The 19,356-nt window shown below is 46.3% G+C and overlaps 1 protein-coding gene across 2 annotated transcripts in view; it reads left to right on the top strand.

Moving 5' to 3' along the window:
- Nucleotides 1-1,128: 1,128 nt before the first annotated feature.
- PPARA (peroxisome proliferator activated receptor alpha) overlaps nt 1,129-19,356 on the top strand; it is a 217,123-nt gene continuing 198,895 nt past the window's right edge. For both annotated transcript variants that reach the window (XM_069228246.1, XM_069228245.1), the window contains exon 1: nt 1,129-1,474. The gene's annotated coding sequence lies outside the window, so the exon portion shown is untranslated. The remainder of the gene's footprint in view (nt 1,475-19,356) is intronic.

Raw genomic sequence — 19,356 nt, 5'->3', positions numbered from 1 at the left:
TCAGTCTCTGGTGCGTCACCTTCGGCCATAACTTGCCTGTCTGGATGGCCCAGTGTAACATCACTTAAAGAAAACAATACGCTTACTCTTTTGTTGGCCCTGCTTTTAACCATTACTATGTCACTGCTTTGTTGGTTAATTGTGCTTTGAAATGCACCGAAATGTGCATAACAGCAGTGCTTACTTTGAATCGGATGTTGAAGGTGGAGCCCACTGCCATGCATTTTTGAGGACTGGCACTTATTTTTTCTCAACAGGCTTTTGTCCAGAGCAAAAGATTAAAAAAACAGGAAAGAGAGAAAGGATGGCCGGTTTTGGGTCTGTGCACATAGGCCATAGCAAGCACTGCAGTTCCGCACTCTCACAGCCCACGCCTTAAAAAGCCAAAAGCTGGTCTGTATACAAACGTAGTCCATTTTTTAAAATTATTATTCAGCAGTTATTAATATGGGGCCACCTTTATTTTAGTGCCTGTGCAGATTTTGTGACTCGGTCACAAGTTGACAGGTGGTATATGTATAGCTGTCAGGGGCGTAGTTACAAGAGGGTGTTGGGGGTGTTACACACTCCCCATCCCCTCATTAATGTATACTGAAGTAAATTGTTGCGTACAGGTGCTTTTAGGTGGGTATGGTGACGCCTCTGTTGGATTTCATCTACACACACACAGATGTGCGCGAACGCCCCTAAGACCCATCTGTTTGAATGTCTTAGAAAATGTTGTGTTTCTTGACAGTAGCTCTAATAAGCGATTCATCTCTCCTCCTTCCCTTTCCCTTAAAGCCCCCACATGCTCTGCCTTCCGTACTGATGCATGTTAACTGTATATGCAAGTGTAATTGTTGGGAAATCTGAAGGTCACACTCCCAATATTTAGGACCAAGGGCCAGATGTACCAAACAGTTTTGCCCATTCTGTGTCTATGGGAAAATGTGCTCCTACATATGGCCCCAAGATACGCCCCCTAGGGCTGCCCCTGCAGTTTGTGTCTTGAGGCACTAACCTGTCCTTGTTTCTCCTTGTCAAATTGTGCTTTCCCGGATTTACATGACCACACCCCTTTTATGTTTCGTAAACACGCCTCATTTTCCCTCCAAGCATGCTCAGAAGCGCTAGGAATCCCTTTAGACCGAGAATTCCTCTCTGGCAGGCCACCCGCACCGACTGGGCTAGTTCTGGGCGTTTCGGGGGTTGGGTTGGCACCAGGACCAGACTTTTGTCACGCGTTTCGGGTGAAGGAGAACGGGGCCAGCCAATGGCAGCCTGGGACCCGGGAGGTGTGTGCAACAGCGACAACTCGCAGCCGTCATTTGGCAGAGCATCACTTCCGGTACCTGTCAGCTGGTGGGTGCACCGAGCGGAGGCAAACAAGGACGTGCGGGGTCGGCCAGCCCTAACCAGCTGAGAGAGAGCTGCCTGTACCCCTATGGGAGCCCCGCCGGGGAACGCTTGACTGCTGAGGCCCCGCTCTAAGGTAAACACGGGCTGAGCCTGGGACCCTCTTTATACTTGTATTGGAATTGTATTTATAGCGCTTACTACCCTTGACGAGGCGTTGAAACACTCCTTGGTGGGTAGGACAGTACTTCGTAGCTCAAGGTTTGTTGTTCTAATCTCGCGGTTAACCCCGCGCCCTGCTCAAGCAGCATAGGAAGGAACATGGCACTTCGGGGTAAAGTGGGGCGCCGGGCACTGCTTTCTCTTCACACCCCCCGCCGAGGCCAGTGGCAGCGTCATTGCCGGGAAAGTCACTTGGTTGAAAAGTGTTTTCCCCTCTGTTGTGGGTCATATGCTAATTCCTGGCTGTGCAATAGTGTAGACGTACATTAATCACGCCTTCGCAAAGTAGCATACCGAAAGAACAGCTGGGCAGAGGTAGTTCTTGCATTCACGCCTCACAGCCGGAGCAGTTCTTGTGTGGAATTTGAGAGGTTCATTGCAAAAGTTGCCGATGTGGGGGTCACCGATGCCTTCTGTTGTTTGGTTTAGAGTTACCGACAGCGGTGTGTGCTTGTGATCAGTCCTGTATCACTGGTGGACCTTCATTTACAACAGCACCAAAAAACGTGTTTTCAGATTCCCGTTTCACAGCTCCCCGTGACCTGCCCTGCGGACACTCACAGAAATGTTTACACTATCTCGATTGCTTGCAGAGGCTCCGTTGCTGCCTTCTTACTGACTTGACGCAGGATATCCCCTTCCCCCACTTCAACCATTAGACGCATATACCCTCCCCCACAAACATGGTGCGGCTGGCAGGCGTTTCACGTTTACAACAGAACAGCGCAAGCCTGCCTGCGCCAGAAATGTTGCTCGACCTGCCCTGTTTCAGTTCATGGGATGACCCATTTCAGAAAATGTGTGTTTATCAGTCAGAAAATCTGTTTGCTTTATGTTTCCCTCTGTGTTTGGGCCGATAGACTAATGTCTGGTTAATTTACTCTTCTAACACTGTGAGAAACATTCTGTTTAGCGGCGCATTTACCAAACATGCAAACATTTGGGCACACCCCGGCGGTAGTAAGTTTTGCAAAATAGAGGGTTAATTCTGAGGTACATTGATTGGAAATTCCAGAGAGCCTCGTTACCGTTTTTGGCGATAAAGTAAAAACGACAGTAAGGGCCTAAAAGTTTGAAGATATTTCCACTTTTTAGAGAAGAGTCTTCAATGGTATATGCTAAACTTAAACTGTATGGCGTAACCAATGACATGACCAAGGAAGCTAGTAGTCTACAAGTGGAATACATTGCAAGGATGAGCGACTCAAAGTAATATATGGAATTCTTTGACTTCCTGACTTGTCTTTGTGTTTTTGTAACATGTTGGACTTTACACACCAGGCCACTGCATGTGTTTATGGATATGAACTTATTCATTATGAACCACTGCATGTGCTTATGATATAGGAGTGACTGTTAATCCTGGCGAAAGAAAATTCAGCAGACGTTTTGAAAAAATGAAACGTTTTTTTTCCCAAGAAGAAGAGAGACTCCCTCCCTTGTTTTAACATTGACTTCGTGGGGAATATCTCAGGAATCCTATAGCTAATAATACATGTTATTTGAAAAGCTAATTGCGCTTTCTGACTCTGTTTTAAAGCGTGCTTTTAAGGGGAGCAATTGCCTGATAGACTGGATCATTTTGTAAGATGGCTCCCCCTTTTTCGAACATTTGAGACTTGCACTATTTTTTGTTGCATAGTCTCTTAACTAATGTGCATCTTTGTGTCATTTAGGCAATTGTTGCATGCGGACATTGATGGATCGGTGACCTCTGTCTCCTCGTTTCTGTATTGTGATGTATTCAGTGTCGCTTTGCTTCTTGAATCAGAAAAGTCTTTGTATATAAAAACACGAATTTGTAGACTGGCACTGTTATTTGAAAATTGTGTGAGGCTGGTGGACAGTTCAAGGGTCCAGTTACCAAATGGGTTCAACTCACTCCAGTTGTGGTATGGATTTTTGGACATATGGTTGAATATTAACTAATTGAGAAACAATGGACTGCCTTAACGTTTATAATCCGTTAATATCTTAAAACGACATACACCACAATAAAATAATGGCATTAGAAATTACTTGCAAGATTACACTGACATTTCCGCGGATGTGGAGAGTATAATTTTTTACAAAATGTGCATCCTTAATGTAGCCAGCCTCCGTTGAATGACGTTTACACGTTTTTTCGGATGATAAGAGTGCAGTAGTGGCCGGTAGAATGAAAAGCAAGGGTTTGGACGCCTTGGTGTTCAGTTACTGCCAGTATTTGGCATTAGTGAACCACCGGGTTTTGTGTATCTGTTTGTGGCTGCAAGATCAGGCACATCTCTGGCCCTCACTCAACACATCCAGCTTTGTCCAATTGTGACACAATAGAGCAAATCACAAACTCTCACTTAAAATATCCAGTACTTTCCACACAGGACGCCCTTCATGCCTACACCTCTCTAACCACCTATGCAGGGATGTAAAAGACTGTCACACTATTGAAAGCTGCACAGTATAAATACTAGATGATATAACATTGTGTTTCTGCATATTTTCCTCGGGGAAACGCCCAGAATCGTTTGCCAGTTAGTCCTATATACTAATATAATGGTTAAAAATGCATCATGTTTCGAAACTTGCGGCCTTATAGATTGTAGCAATGGTAAACCACTGAAAAAGGCAGCTGGAACACAATTGAAAGCCATGATTTAGAGTTGTGATGTTTATTGGAAAATACTCTATACTAACTCTGCTCTGTCTACCAGACCTGTCTCCAGTGAGTGGCAGTAGATCTGCTCGAAGGGTGAAGGTGATTCAGTGGTAATCTGGATCACAGAAAGCAGTGAATTTGACTGATTACCACCACCCCAAAAAAGCTCTACTTTGAAGTAAGAATGAGAAGCCGATCACATAGGGGACCCACACTATGTCTGTGGGATGGAAACATTGGATATTAATGGTACATTACCTTACTATGGGTACATTTCCATTTGCTGAACATGGTTGAAATTTATGCAGCTGCATTGGCCACTTCCGAAAGACCTCCCATCAGATTTGACCATTGTCTGTATATCTGCACACAAAATAGGTCATTTTGGCTGAACAGTTGCCTGTGTTCTATCTCCAAAATATAAAAGAATGATGGATGGATTGCTTGAATTAATCTCACCCATTGGTAATAGCTGGAGCTTCATCCCAGTCAATCTTTATTTTGCACACCATGCCACGTCAGCTTTGCTCTAGTTGTAGAAAACTCTAAATTGGTCAGATTTTCCACTACCACTTTGGCTGAAGGTCTCTGGTGTAAGAAAGACTTTCCAAAAGCTAATTATAACTCCACCAAATATATGATATCAAGCAGACTGAAGTAAAAATAGAATGATGGTTTTAAAATCAACCAAACATTAAGTACTTAAACATTTTGTGATTTTATTTTTTATTTTTTTTCCCCATCCTCCCACACTAGTTACAATAATCGCAGCACCCTGAAGCCCAAAATGTAGATGATGATGCATGTGGGATCGGACTCTATATGACTTTTACAAGCTTAGTCATGAATGTGATGTGTCTATGGCCTCTGCCTGTGACACACTATCTATGGGCATGTTTTCTCCATAACCTAATTAGTAAATGTTATGTCTGTGGTACAGTTAGGATGAGGGTTTATTTACTCTGAATCGTCCCTGAGTAGCAACACTCTTCTCATGAAATGAGATCAACATTGTTGGGGCAGACTGTCTAGTTTCTCGTTTACACCTTTTTGCTTATTGTGTGTTTCATAGACTACTACACACTACCTGGGCCACTTTTAGAGCTCTGAAACTAAAGGAAGAGACAGACAATCTTCAGTCAATAGACTGTTTTGTGAGAGTCATGGACTTGGCAATTAAATCAATTAACAACCAATGTTAAATTTAAAGTTATGGTGAGAAGCAGTTTAACTCCTTCTGCGTTGGCCTTATGACTAATGTTGATTTTATTGCTGTATATTTTAGGGACAAAGCCAACACTTTCTTCTCTCTACTTGTTACTTTATACCTTGCTATAATGTTTGTGTATTTTAGTGGTTGTAAGTATCTAGAGGAATTAATTCTTTCAAGTTCAAAAGAACATGAACACATCAGAGTTCTAACTCAGAGTGAGTTGCTCTAGCCTGATGCACAGGACATTTCTAGATCTAACAGTCTGCAGTCACTCCCAAAATGAAGATAGTCTTAAATGAAGGTCTGTTTCAGTTTCAAGAATTAGATTTTCAGGAGTTTCCTGAACTGAAGATAATAGTTTCATGTGCAATCTAGGGCTGAGGCTGATCCTGATCCAATGTTCTAGATCTGAATTCCCAATGATCTTCCAGTGCACCCTCCTCTATTAAAGGAACAATGTTGTCTTGTTAGCCGGTTCCCGGAGGTAGCCAGAACCTTCGCCTATGCATTATTTTTGGCACAATGTTTTGAACTTGGCTCTGGCTTCATGTGGAAGCCAAAATAGAGCTTGAAGGGTTGGCTTTATATTGTTCAGTTTCCATATGGGCAGGCATGTTTGAAATGCTTGGCTTTACAGTCTGGTAATGAGGGTTTTGTAAGGGTAATGTAGTCTACATTGCAATAGTCCCAAAAGGCCTTGGCCATATTACACGTAAGGTCCATGCAGTGGCCCACTTACTGGAGTTGAAGGATTTTTTGAAAGAGGGCAACTTGGAAATTAGTTCCCTTGTCCATTGCTTTCATTAGTTGAGAGAAGCTGATGCCTGAATTAACAAGTATTTGCAATGCAACGGGTCTCGCATTACGTCAAGTTAGAGCTATTAGCGTTGTAAACTCCTAACCAGACTTTTCTTGCCACATTAGATGAAAAAAAAAAAAAAAACAAGCGCGATTGCTATGCCGAATAAATAGGAAAAAGTTATCTAGAAACCATACAGAAAACATGGAGCCTCGTATGTTTCCAGAAGTTTACCTGTGCTCCCAAGGAGGGCTAAACACTGCAAATGGCATGAGGTATGCATGCCTTTCACGAATGAAAACAAGCCGATTTTAAAAGGCAAGCCCATAAACCAGTTAAAGTGACTGACGTAACATGGGCGTGGTTAAAATCCCCCTAAAGAGAGATTAGAAGAGGGATGGAGCGCTTTGTGCTCGCCCCTAAAAATTATTTAGTTTCAGTCGGAGTAATTTCAGTGTTGAACATCAGCAATATTACTAAAGTATGACTTGGGCAAAACTTTTTTTGTTATCAGGTTGATTCATTTATTTTTTTAAGGAAGAAAGGTGAAACCGATTAAAAATTAAGTGATTATATGTAGTACCATATTGCCCAATTATGATGAGGTGAGCAGGTCTTCTATTTAAGATCCGCCTTTTTACATGTGCATCTGACATGCAGACTCTCGTACATTGAGAGATTGTGTAATGATGTCACAGCAGCTAATGGCCAAGATTTATCAGGACTCATTGTCTGGGTCTTGCAGTGTCCCGAAACGTCAACCTGCCCCCCCCCACTTTTTTTTTTTTTTTTTTTTAAGAAGTTCCCCAAGGTTTCCTCAATGATGTTTAACAGTATGTATTCTGTGACACACATTTGTTAATTCGTTTATTTTGTCAGTCACAGATGAGATTATTTTTTCTGCTTTAGTCGTTTTCTGGCTTTGAGTTAAAAATTACTTACACACATTTTCCTGTCTTGGGTTGCTTATATTCTGGTGTTCTGTTGCATCAGACTGTACAATGTATTTTCACGACTAGGGAGCCAGTTTTGGAAGATGGTGAGACAGACTAGTTGAACATGAAAAGAGATGAGGTCAGTGATTGGGTTGGTGACCCTGCAGTGAAGACTGAGCCATGCTGAGACCTGTGGTATTTGTGTACCAAAGGGGTCAATCACGTTCTACATATAGGAAACCATTATACTGTATTTCAATAAAACGATGTTGCAAACAAGTCAGAGGTTCCTAAAATTAAACTGTGATCCATTTAGTTTTCTTTTATACTCTTTGATTGTTTCATAGCAGATTGCCTCATGAGATCAAGTTAATGTCTTTTTGGGAGCAAACTAAAGAGATGTGTTACTTCGTCATCATGTATCCTCTGTTTGTACCCTAGTCGTTCAATGTGTTGAAATCAGATTTATCACTTTTTGGAAATTGTGTAAATTCATATTGGAAGCACACCTGCCCACAAATGTATGTATATAACTGAAATATATAGTTTTGGTTATTTTAAGTCCTCTTTATAGGAATGTGGAAGCAAGAAAGCAACTGGCAACTATAAACTCAGTCCTTTGGTGTAGGATCAACTGATGGGCACACACACACAAAGAAAGAGAGTACTGTGAATTGTTAAGCATCACATGGATTACGGTTATCGAGGCAGTATCATTTGACCAAGGAAGGATTCTTGGGAGTATTCGTTGTAGGGTCCAGCAAGACCTCAGACACAATTGCACACATATCAATTTGTCGAAGTTTGGACTCTTACTCTGGGCAAGACTGCTGGTTTTAGGATGACAGTACTTCTGTTTCTAGGCAACTATGCCCATCCTACAAGTCACAACTGTCGTCTCAACCTTACTGGCTCACTAGCAGCACCTCACCAAAAACCCAAATAGTAGAAGGTGATTTGTGGCAGCCTTTACGCATGGACTTGAGAGTATGACTTCTCAGGGAGTGTCACTGTTAAACGGAGATTAGCCCTTTCTCACAGATATATCATGTCTCATCCAAACACAGGCAATAACAAAGATGCAGTAAAGTTTCAATGGTTTTCATTTAACACAACTGCAATTTGTGATAAGTTGCATGGGCTGCAATGATTAGGATAATGAACAGTGCAAGAAACAGAATTGTAAAGACAAGAGTCATTACTACAAAGACCCCCACCATCCTGCAATAGCATGAAAAGACATAAGGTATGTAATATGTCCTAATACCCCATCGTGATGTGCCTAACCTCCTACCTAAAGGAGAGCTAGGTATGTTAAACCTAATCTGCCAATGCCATGTCCATGAGAGGAGCACCGAACCCTCGTTACCTTGGAATGAGGTCTCTATCTCAGACTCCGTAGGGACACGAAGACTAGGTCAGCGTCCAGACGACGTGCAGCATCGTTATCAGCGATGGTGCCATTGTCCATAGTAGATCTTAGAACTGATGGCTCATAAGTTGCCTCGCGGAGCAGTCTTAGTCTCAAGGGGCACGACCGTGAATTAAACATCAATGGGGACATCAGCAGTTCCTGGTCCACAGGAGGTCGGTGCAACAGCAAGACACACCATAGGCAGGTGTTCGAAGAGGCACCACACGCATCGGAAAACTCGTTGTACGCGTCAGAGAAGTGGCCGAAATGACAACGACCAATCACGCTCCAATTCCACCAGCAAGAGGCATCGAAGATCCGAACCATGCGTTCACAGCACAGTCGAGTTGGTGGGAGTGGCTCCATTGCTCTGCATACCTGGAAAGAAACAACCACTGCAAATCAGAAGAAATAGCAGTAGTAGTTTTCCAATTAATGCCAAAATAATTGGAAAACCACCAAACACTCTTGAAAAGAGTGAATGGATGGCTGATGGGATGACTCTGAAAACAGTTTGGAAGATGGACACAAACCTAGACCCGACAGCCTAAAAGAAATGAACAATCCCAGCAGTGCTTAAAGCATTGAATATTCTGGATACCAGTTCTCCAAAATGCCTGGGGAAGTTGGTATTTAATAGGAATTGTATCTCGGCTGATGATCTCGCTATCTGGATAGCATATGTTTCTCTAGCGGATGTCAACATGACCTGTTTTTGAAACAGTAATGCCTTTAGTCTGCTCAGCGTGTCATCATTTACATTAATAGTATCTATGTGGGGTCACATGTCAGACACTTTTATCTCTCGTGTGGGGGGGAATAAAATATTTCCGCAACACGTAATGACCTTCGAGACTGAGATTGCGTAGGCAATTCCTGGTCGCATGCCGCAACAACTTTGATCGCTCAGTACCACATAACTTCCATTTGAAAGTACATGAAACACCGGTCGAATCAAAGGGATGGGAGTACCCTTCAGAAAACAGGCCAAATTCGCGACCCCCGCATTGCAAAGGCCATGAAGGGACACCTGCTTACATATCATTGCATGACTAACAGAAGTCTCACATTCACTTCCGCTTAGAAAAACCTCTGTTTCGCCATTCAAACATTTATACTCAAAGGGCAGCTCCCACTCTTCCTTGATACTGCTATCGCCTAGTTGCTCGAACCTGCCCACTGCAAGATGTTTCAAGCAATTCGAGAAACGAAAGGTCAAGATGGGCAATTTATTTATGCCATGTAAGAGCCAAATTGTTGAAGGACTCTGCTACCGTGAAGGGCAACTTATCTAACTTTTCACTGTGAAGCATGGTGAAACTAGCTTCCCTTTTAGCCATTGTCTGCTGTTCCCTGGAAAGATTAAAAGCAGTGAACAAGTTACTACCGTTAATATACTTCCATGTAATGCGGCCATTTTTCAGTGTCTGTAATGTCCAACCTAACTGCATGATGGAATGCAGTTGAGTTTGTCCATTATATAAATGGGACAAGTCTGTCTGAATGATATCAATAGCAGACGACACAATGTTTGAAAGTGAATAAATCCTGTTAGACTGAATGGTCATGCCGTTGTCGACAACTGCTAAAGCCTTTTCCAAGTTTTCCGTATCTAATTGCCTTAAACGTGCAGCAGCTTCTATCTGTGAGAGTTTCCAGATCTCATTATACATACCATATAGGAACCCTTTAGAGTGCTGTTTCCTAGGACCTAGCAGAAAATCCTGCAAGTCTACATCTTCAGAAAGAGTGTTAAGATGTTTTTTAACTGCAGCTAACGTGTTAGTCTGTACCCATTGTTGGCACAGTTTACCCACTGTTAGAAATGGGGTTTCTGGTTGGCAGTCAGGTTACCCTCTGTCCAAGCAAAAGCCCTCACTCTAGTCAGGGTAAGTCACACACTATCCAAGATTATCCTGTGCCCACCCTCTGGTAGCTTGGCACGAGCAGTCAGGCTTAACTTAGAAGGCAATGTGTAAAGTATTTGTGCAATAAATCTTACAATACCACCATATAGCACCACAAAAATACACCACACAGTGTTTAGAAAAATATATAATATTTATCAGGATAATTGTAGGTCAAAAAGAATAAAGTTGCAATGGAAAGTTGTAGAAATATCACAGGGAAGTGATATAAAGTGTCTTAAGTCTTTAGAATGTAACAAAAGTCTCTTTCAAGCACAAGTACCTGGTTAGGAGTAGAAAAATCTCCTCAGAGGGCCACAAGAGAAGAGGTGCGTGGAAAAAGGGTGTGTGCGTCGATTTCTCCCCAGCACACACGGACTTGCGTCGTTATTTTCCACACGGGGAAGTCGGGCGTCGTTTTCCGGCGCGTGGACAGTCTCTTTCTGTGGATCGCGGGGATTACCAGATGTCCCGGGTCTGTGCGTGGATTCTCCTGCTTGTTTTCCGGCTGTGCGTCGATCTGCGGGGCTGCGCGTCGAATTTACGAACTCACGGCAGGCGTCGCGTCGATTTCTCCTCTAGACTTCGATCTGCGGGGCTGCGCGTTGAAATTACGATCTCACGGCAGGCGTCGCGTCGATTTCTCCTCTAGAGGTCGGGCGGCGTTGTCCTTGCGAGGCCGTGCGTCGGATCTTCGATCGTCCCAAGAGCGTCGCGTCGATCAGCGTCTGTGTGCGGCGTTTTTCTCGCCGCGAAACAAGCTGTGCGTCGAAATTTTCGGCGCACGGAGCGTCCAAGTAAAAGAGAGAAGTCTTTTTGGTCCTGAGACTTCAGGGAACAGGAGGCAAGCTCTATCCAAGCCCTTGGAGAGCACTTTCACAGCCAGACAAGAGTTCAGCAAGGCAGCAGGGCAACAGCAAGGCAGCAGTCCTTTGTAGAAAGCAGACAGGTGAGTCCTTTGAGCAGCCAGGCAGTTCTTCTTGGCAGGATGTAGTTTCTGGTTCAGGGTTCTTCTCCAGCAAGTGTCTGAGTGAATGCACAAGGAGCTGTCAACCAAGCCCAGCCAGACGTGGATTGTAAGGCACAGAAGGATTTAAGTGCAAAGAAATGCTCACTTTCTAAAAGTGGCATTTCTAGAATAGTAATATTAAATCCGACTTCACCAGTCAGTAGGACTTTGTATTACCATTCTGGCCATACTAAATATGACCTCCCTGCTCCTTTCAGATCAGCAGCTGCCACTTCAACAGTGTATGAGGGCAGCCCTAATGTTAGCCTATGAAGGGAGCAGGCCTCTCAGTAGTGTGAAAACGAATTTAGGAGTTTTACACTACCAGGACATATAACTACACAGGTACATGTCCTGCCTTTTACCTACACAGCACCCTGCCCTAGGGGTTACCTAGGGCACACCTTAAGGGTGACTTATATGTAGAAAAAGGGGAGTTCTAGGCTTGGCAAGTACTTTTAAATGCCAAGTCGAGGTGGCAGTGAAACTGCACACACAGGCCTTGCAATGGCAGGCCTGAGACAAGGAAAAAGGGGCTACTTAAGTGGGTGGCACAACCAGTGCTGCAGACCCACTAGTAGCATTTAATTTACCAGCCCTATGCACATAAAGTGCACCTTACTAGGGACTTATAAGTAAATTAATAGTCCAATCAGGTATGATTCCAGGTTACCATGTTTTAAGGGAGAGAGCATATGCACTTTAGCACTGGTTAGCAGTGGTAAAGTGCGCAGAGTCTATAAACCAGCAAAAACAGTGTCCAAAAAAATGGAGGGAGGCAGGCAAAAAGTTAGGGGTGACTACCCTAAGGCTGTCAGGTCTAACATGTGTCCCCCCCCAGCTGAAAGTGGGGAGAGCTACCCGACCTCCTGGGAGCTCTCATCGCTAAGGCGGAAGTACCTGGAGAGACCATCAGCATTGGCGTGGTCAACCCCTGGGCGATGTTCCACCGTAAAGTCCATCCCCTGTAGGGAAATGGACCACCTCAAGAGTTTTGGATTCTCACCCCTCATCTGCATGAGCCATCTGAGGGGCCTGTGGTCTGTCTGAACCCGGAAGTGAGTCCCAAACAGGTAGGGTCTTAGCTTCTTCAGTGCCCAGACCACAGCAAAAGCTTCTCGTTCAATAGCACTCCACCTCTGTTCCCGTGGTAATAGCCTTCTGCTAATAAAGACTACCGGTTGATCTCTGCCCTCCTCATTCAGCTGTGCTAGGACTGCCCCTATGCCATGCTCTGAAGCGTCTGTCTGCACAATAAATTCCTGGGAGTAGTCAGGGGCCATGAGTACGGGGGCCGTGCACATGGCTTCCTTCAGGGCGTCAAAGGCTTTCTGACAAGCCTCTGTCCAATTCACCAACCTAGGTTGCTTCTTGGAAGTGAGTTCTGTCAAGGGTGTTACAATGGTACCATAGCCCTTGACAAATCGGCGGTAGTATCCTGTGAGGCCTAGAAAGGCTCTCACCTCCGTCTGTGTTCGGGGTGGTTGCCAGGCCTTGATAGTTTCAATCTTGGCCTGGAGTGGCTGCACCTTGCCACCACCCACTAGGTGTCCTAAGTACACCACGGAACCCTGCCCAATCTGGCACTTACTGGCCTTGATGGTCAGGCCTGCCTGTTGCAGGGTCTGAAGCACCTCCTTGAGGTGAAGCAGGTGTTCCTCCCAGCTGGAACTGTAGACAGCTATGTCATCCAGGTAGGCTGCAGAGAAGGCATCCTTGCCAGCTAGGACCCCGTTAACCAACCGTTGGAAGGTAGCGGGGGCATTTTTCAACCCAAACGGCATCACCCGGAACTGGTAATGGCCATCCGGGGTTGAAAATGCGGATCTTTCCTTGGCCCCCTCAGTTAGGCCGATCTGCCAGTACCCTGAAGTAAGATCAAACGTACTCAGGAACTTGGCAGCGCCTAGCCTGTCCACGAGCTCATCAGCTCGGGGGATGGGGTGAGCATCAGTCCGTGTGACTGAGTTGAGACCCCGGTAGTCCACACAGAACCGGAGTTCTGGCTTCGCACCTGGGGCAGTAGCCTTAGGGACCAATACCACTGGGCTGGCCCAGGGACTACTGGATTTCTCAATGACCCCTAGAGTCAACATCTTGGAGACCTCCTCCTTGATGCTGGCCTTCACCTTATCCGACAACCTGTAAATTTTGTTTTTCACAGGGAGACTGTCACCGGTGTCAATATCATGAACACAGAGGTGGGTCAGCCCAGGAGTAAGGGAGAACAGGGGGGAGAACTGCTCCAACAGCTCATAACAGTCTCCTTTCTGATTTAGAGTCAGGGAGTCAGACAGAATGACCCCGCTTACTGACCCATCACCTTCTTGGGCAGAGAGGAGGTCGGGGAGAGGTTCACTCTCCTCTTCCGTTCCTTCATCTGTGACCAGAAGCATGTTGATCTCCGACCTCTCAAAATGAGCTTTTAGTCGGTTCACATGGAGCACCCTTAGGGGATTCCTAGGGGTTTTGAGGTCCACTAGGTAAGTGGCCTCCCCTTTCCGCTCCTTTATTTCAAATGGGCCAGACCAGCGGTCCTGGAGAGCTCTGGGCTCTACTGGCTCCATTACCCACACTTTGTCTCCAGGTTGAAACTCTACCAGGGTGGCCTTCTGGTCATACCATTGTTTCATCACCTCTTGACTGGCCTCAAGGTTATCTTGGGCTTCTTTCCAGAAGCGGGTCATCTGGTTGCGGAGGGCCAACATATAGCTGACCACATCCTGAGGGGGTGTCTTTGCAGCTTTCTCCAATCCCTCCTGGACAATGCTTAAGGGTCCCCTGACAGGGTACCCATAGAGAAGTTCAAAGGGACTGAACCCTACCCCTCTCTGGGGGACCTCTCTGTAAGCAAAGAGAAGGCATGGTAAGAGGACGTCCCACTTACGCCTCGTGGCCTCAGGGAGGCCACCAATCATGCCTTTCAGGGTCTTGTTGAATCTCTCCACAAGACCATTCGACTGGGGGTGATAGGGTGTGGTGAACTTGTAAGTTACACCACACGCATCCCACAGAGACTTCATGTATGCAGACATGAAGTTAGTGCCTCTGTCAGACACTATTTCCTTGGGGAATCCCACAGGGGTAAATATCCCCATCAGGGTTCTGGCCACCACCGGTGCAGTTACTGTCCTCAGAGGGATTGCCTCTGGGTAACGGGTGGCATGGTCCACCAAAACCAGGATGAACCTGTTGCCTAAGGCAGTTTTGGGGTCCAAGGGACCAACAATGTCGATGCCCACCCTTTCAAAGGGGGTGCCAACGACAGGAAGTGGAATCAGGGGGGTGTTAACCCTTTTTCCTGCTTTACCACTGGCCTGGCAGGTAGGACAGGATCTGCAGAACTTGTCTGAGTGTGTCCTCATTTTGGGCCAATAAAAGTGGGTGACAAGCCTGTTAAAGGTCTTGCCCTGCCCCAAATGTCCTGCCAGGGGAATGTCGTGAGCCAGACCCAGTAGGAAGGTTCGGTAACATTGGGGGACCACCAGCATACGTGCTGCCCCAAAGCCCGGAACCTTAGGCTCACTGTAGAGGAGATCATTCTCCCAATATAGGTGGTGATCGCCAGAGGCGTCGCCGGCTGCCTGGTTTGAGGCTTGTTTCCTCAAACCTTCTAGAGTGGGACATTCTTTCTGCGCCTTGCAGAATTCCTCCCTGGTGGGTCCACCCTCAACTTGCCAGCCAGCAAGCTCAGGTAAGTCACCTAGGGCGGCAATGTCTTCCCCAGTTGGCTCGGAAGCCTCCTCCTCAGGAGCCCCGTCAGCCACTGTGGGAACAGCTGGGGCCGGTTTCCCGCACCCCTGGTCCCTCCTCCTGGCAGCTCTCTGGGCCATCGTTCCAGGCTCCAGATGCCCTTGACTTCCCTCTCGGTCAGCCATGGACCGTGTGGTCATGCAGACCCACTCAGGTAACCCTAACATCTCCAGGTGAGACCTGAGCTCCACTTCTTTCCAAGCAGTGTGCTCAAGGTCATTGCCTAACAGACAATCTACAGGCATGGCAGGACTCACAGCTACTTTCAGAGTACCAGAGACCCCCCCCCCCACTCAAAGGGAACCAGAGCCACCGGTAGGTGACTCTCGCGATTGTCAGCGACTCTGACCTGGTGGAATGTATTAGGTACTATCTGCTCTGCTGACACCAGCTGATTCTTGATAGTAGTCATACTGGCTCCTGTGTCACGCAGAGCCTCCACCCTCTGCCCATCAATGGTGACCCACTGCCGGTACTTGGAAGTATTTCTGGGCATGTGGGCCTTGGGCACCATTTCTCCTTCTCCCAGGGACACTAGGGAAATCTCTACCTGCTCCCCAAAGCTAGTTGGGTCCATCTCCCCCCGAGTGCTACACTAGTCAACCCAGGTGCCTGTCCGGTAGTGGACGGTGCCCTCTTGGGGCACTGTGGATCGCCTTTGTAGTGACCATATTGGTAACACTCCATGCATTTGGGGCTAGATTTTCCTGACTTGTCAAATGTCCCTGGCTTTTTCCCAAATTTGGAAAAGGAAGGGTTGCCACCCCCTCCCTGGGAATTCTTTTGGGGGCCTTTAGAGAGTTCCTTATCTGTAAGTTTATCTCCCCCCTCTTTCTTCTGTTGGGAACCCTGACCACCTTTGTGGGAGTCCCCCCCAGGTACCTTTTTGGACACTCTGGTGCTAACCCAGAGGTCCGCCTCCTCAGCAAGCTTCCTGGGATCAGTCAGCTTACTATCCACTAGGTGCTGGCGCAAATCTGTATAAGTAACATTAAGCATATGCTCTCTCAGGATCAAGTCATATAAACCTTTATAATCTGCTACTTTGTTGCCCTGCACCCATCCATTCAGTGCCTTACTAGAGAAATCAAAGAAATCTACCCATGTTTGTGTGGTTTGTTTGGTGCTGTCCCTGAACCTCTGACGGTATCCCTCAGGGGTCAGCCCAAACTTGGCAAGTAAAGTGGCTTTCTGAAGTGGGTATGTGTTTTGATCCGGTGGATCCAATGTGAAAAGTGTGTCCCTCCCCAATGGCGGCACATAACCCCACATAGCTACCCCCCATTGCCCTTCAGGAACCTCATGAGCCCTTAGTGCAACTTCATAAGCAGCTAACCATTTATCTATGTCATCTCCCACCACAAAACTGGGCACCACATTTTTGGGTATACAAACCTTCTTTTCTCCAGCAGGTCCTGTCTGTATGCTGCCACCATTATTGCTGGATTCAGACTGTCTTGCCTTGATCTCCAGCTCCTTGAGACTCAGTTCATGAGCCAACAATAGTTTCTTTTCAGCCAAAGCTCTTTCAGCTTCCACTTGTTTGGCTGCTCTTTCAGCTTCTGCTTGTTTGGCTGCCCTTTCAGCTTCTGCTTGAATCTGTTTGGCTGTTCTTTCAGCTTCAATCTGTTTGGCTGCTCTTTCAGCCTCAGCTTGTTTGGCTTCTCTTTCTGCCCTCCTCTCCTCCTGTTGCGCCTCAATTTTCAGTTTTGCCATTTGTAATTGGAACTCCCTTTCCTCTCTCCTTTCCTCTGCGGTCAGGCTTTGCATGGAGACACTGCTCCCTGGTCTGGAAGGGTGCACAATTGCAGTGGTAACACCATCCATAGATAGTGAAAATCCTTCTGAGGGGCCATTTTCTGGCTCCCCTTCCTCATCATCCTCTAAATGGGCTTCTGCCCAGGCCCTCAGCGCCACTTGAAAGTCCTCCTTTCTGGAGGCCCCTTGGGTGGGTACCCTTAATGCCCTGCAGAATCCTCTTAGTTGTTTGACCGTGTATGTATCCAACTGGACTAGGTCAAAGTCCCCTGTCTGAGACCCAGTCAGAGACATGTTGAGTGAGGATTTAGTTTTTGAAAATTGTCAGGAAAAAATGGATTTTCAAAAAGAGATAAAAACCAAGTTGACCTTCAACTGTGGGTAGGTAGTGAAATACTTAGCTACTGTATGTCACTGCACAAATACAAGTCCTATCCTCACCGCTGATCACCAATGTTAGAAATGGGGTTTCTGGTTGGCAGTCAGGTTACCCTCTGTCCAAGCAAAAGCCCTCACTCTAGTCAGGGTAAGTCACACACTTTCCAAGATTATCCTGTGCCCACCCTCTGGTAGCTTGGCACGAGCAGTCAGGCTTAACTTAGAAGGCAATGTGTAAAGTATTTGTGCAATAAATCATACAATACCACCATATAGCACCACAAAAATACACCACACAGTGTTTCGAAAAATATATAATATTTATCAGGATAATTGTAGGTCAAAAAGAATAAAGTTGCAATGGAAAGTTGTAGAAATATCACAGGGAAGTGATATAAAGTGTCTTAAGTCTTTAGAATGTAACAAAAGTCTCTTTCAAGCACAAGTACCTGGTTAGGAGTAGAAAAATTTCCTCAGAGGGCCACAAGAGAAGAGGTGCGTGGAAAAAGGGTGTGTGCGTCGATTTCTCCCCAGCACACACGGACTTGCGTCGTTATTTTCCACGCGGGGAAGTCGGGCGTCGTTTTCCGGCGCGTGGACAGTCACTTTCTGTGGATCGCGGGGATTACCAGATGTCCCGGGTCTGTGCGTGGATTCTCCTGCTTGTTCTCTGGCTGTGCGTCGATCTGCGGGGCTGCGCGTCGAATTTACGAACTCACGGCAGGCGTCGCGTCGATTTCTCCTCTAGACTTCGATCTGCGGGGCTGCGCGTTGAAATTACGATCTCACGGCAGGCGTCGCGTCGATTTCTCCTCTAGAGGTCGGGCGGCGTTGTCCTTGCGAGGCCGTGCGTCGGATCTTCGATCGTCCCAAGAGCGTTGCGTCGATCAGCGTTGGTGTGCGGCGTTTTTCTCGCCGCGAAACAAGCTGTGCGTCGAAATTTTCGGCGCACGGAGCGTCCAAGTAAAAGAGAGAAGTCTTTTTGGTCCTGAGACTTCAGGGAACAGGAGGCAAGCTCTATCCAAGCCCTTGGAGAGCACTTTCACAGCCAGACAAGAGTTCAGCAAGGCAGCAGGGCAACAGCAAGGCAGCAGTCCTTTGTAGAAAGCAGACAGGTGAGTCCTTTGAGCAGCCAGGCAGTTCTTCTTGGCAGGATGTAGTTTCTGGTTCAGGGTTCTTCTCCAGCAAGTGTCTGAGTGAATGCACAAGGAGCTGTCAACTAAGCCCAGCCAGACGTGGATTGTAAGGCACAGAAGGATTTAAGTGCAAAGAAATGCTCACTTTCTAAAAGTGGCATTTCTAGAATAGTAATATTAAATCCGACTTCACCAGTCAGTAGGACTTTGTATTACCATTCTGGCCATACTAAATATGACCTCCCTGCTCCTTTCAGATCAGCAGCTGCCACTTCAACAGTGTATGAGGGCAGCCCTAATGTTAGCCTATGAAGAGAGCAGGCCTCTCAGTAGAGTGAAAACGAATTTAGGAGTTTTACACTACCAGGACATATAACTACACAGGTACATGTCCTGCCTTTTACCTACACAGCACCCTGCCCTAGGGGTTACCTAGGGCACACCTTAAGGGTGACTTATATGTAGAAAAAGGGGAGTTCTAGGCTTGGCAAGTACTTTTAAATGCCAAGTCGAGGTGGCAGTGAAACTGCACACACAGGCCTTGCAATGGCAGGCCTGAGACAAGGAAAAAGGGGCTACTTAAGTGGGTGGCACAACCAGTGCTGCAGGCCCACTAGTAGCATTTAATTTACCAGCCCTATGCACATAAAGTGCACCTTACTAGGGACTTATAAGTAAATTAATAGTCCAATCAGGTATGATTCCAGGTTACCATGTTTTAAGGGAGAGAGCATATGCACTTTAGCACTGGTTAGCAGTGGTAAAGTGCGCAGAGTCTATAAACCAGCAAAAACAGTGTCCAAAAAAATGGAGGGAGGCAGGCAAAAAGTTAGGGGTGACTACCCTAAGGCTGTCA

This window comes from Pleurodeles waltl, chromosome 4_1 (genome assembly GCF_031143425.1).
Source record: "Pleurodeles waltl isolate 20211129_DDA chromosome 4_1, aPleWal1.hap1.20221129, whole genome shotgun sequence".
In the NCBI taxonomy this organism is placed as follows: Eukaryota; Metazoa; Chordata; class Amphibia; order Caudata; family Salamandridae; genus Pleurodeles; species Pleurodeles waltl.
This window is presented reverse-complemented; position numbering and strand designations above follow the sequence as displayed.